Genomic DNA, 1746 nt, shown 5'->3' with positions numbered 1-1746 from the left:
CACCAGTCAGGAATGAATATAATTAAAGACGTGTGTTAACAAATGTTTAGTATTTCGTCTTCCAGCTCCTCAACAGTTTCCGTATATTCTGTGTTGTTCGCGACGTTATGTTGCCGTCACCACTGACCCTTCCTCCGTTTAGGTACTCAGATGGGTGGCGGCTCAGTACTCAACATGCAAAGGATTTTCAAAACAGTTAATTAAATTATTTTCTACATCTTACAAACAACTTACAACTTTATTCTATCGCTCAGAAAACATTTTTAATGCAATCTGGCACTACCACGTTTCGGACTAATGATTTGCTCGCGAGTAAAAATGTGCATGCATCGCGGATATAGTCAGAAGTTTACATGACGCTTTCTTCCAACACAAAAAAATACACCCACTGGGTGCTTAGTGCCACAAAACCTTTTTCTAAATAAGGAACAGATTTATTTTCATTCCATTTACATTTACCAGAACTCCATCGGAATGGACGTGACACGCGTTATCTGGCCTATCAGCATAATTAGTTCTCCATAAATCATGATCAACGAACTGTGAAAATTATTCGAATCACATTAGCAGGATATTATGCGTAGACCCATCAAACGTGTTTATTTGGTGTCTCATATGACATCGTGTAGCTTCACAAAATATAGTCTCCTAAATAGCAATGCGGCTGTTGGTAAGAAACCTTAAAAGGCTGTAGATGTCACACGATGCCTTCATGGTGCTACTTCTGCCTTTTCTCTAGCAATGTACATGCCATATCCGTTTGGGCATCTAGCCGTGTCTGAAGCATGCACAACTCATTTGCGAAGTGCCATCTGCCCAAACGAATATATTTTTAAATTTGACTAGCTTCATTTATATACTTATGTGGATATGGTGTCTGATCTTTCTGACATGTCCGAAAGAACAGACACCATTGATGACATGCAGCCGTCTAGAACGAAATTAGAATTATATTAATACCGTCAGCTGCGCACGGGCGTTGATATAGATCAATGGGGACAGGTGAAAATGTGTGCCCCGACCGGGACTCGAACCCGGGATCTCCTGCATACATGGCAGACGCTCTATCCATCTGAGCCACCGAGGGCACAGATGATAGTGCGACTGTAGGGACTATCTCGCGCACGCCTCCCATGAGATGGATAGAGCGTCTCCCATGTACGCAGGTGATCCCGGGTTCGAGTCCCGGTCGGGGCACTCATTTTTACCTGTCCGCATTGATCTATATCAACGCCCGTGCGCAGCTGACGGTATTATATAATTCTAATGAAGTTCATTTATTGTTCAGTTCTAGAACTCTTGAAAATGCTACCAGTTACATTTGTCCCTTCGTTTCTTTAGGCGTACGCATATCCCTCATGAACAGTGTTCTGCTGCGCTAGTACTGGCCTTAGTCATAAGAAGGGGAAATTTTGTTAAAATTCAGCAAAGGCGCAATTGGGCCACGAAGTCTGAGGCCGCTGGTAGTGTGTGGTAACAGTCGGCAGCCAGGCAGAGTAAACATGGCGCGCAGCTACAGCGGCGTATTGCACGTACGATTTGTTTGGAATGGAACAACAGGAAGGCAGGAAACTGCAGCGTTACTTTAAGTTATTGCTATGCATGAGAAGAGGCATTAGGCCAGAGCCGGGAGTGGCGATGTGTAAGTGGCTGACGTATGGGAATTTACCCCTGCCATAGTTTCTGTCTCTCTCTGACACTGCGTCAGGAGCGAGGGGGAAAACAGTGTGCCAGGTCAGTCGAGAG

The 1746-nt window shown here is 44.4% G+C and overlaps 1 non-coding gene across 1 annotated transcript; it reads right to left on the bottom strand.

Moving 5' to 3' along the window:
* Nucleotides 1–1013: 1013 nt before the first annotated feature.
* Nucleotides 1014–1088, bottom strand: Trnat-ugu (transfer RNA threonine (anticodon UGU)). The gene has a single exon. It is a non-coding gene; the product is annotated as a tRNA-Thr (tRNA).
* Between the last annotated feature and the right edge of the window lie 658 nt (nt 1089–1746).

Source organism: Schistocerca cancellata, chromosome 2, assembly GCF_023864275.1.
Source record: "Schistocerca cancellata isolate TAMUIC-IGC-003103 chromosome 2, iqSchCanc2.1, whole genome shotgun sequence".
NCBI classification, from domain to species: Eukaryota; Metazoa; Arthropoda; class Insecta; order Orthoptera; family Acrididae; genus Schistocerca; species Schistocerca cancellata.
This window is presented reverse-complemented; position numbering and strand designations above follow the sequence as displayed.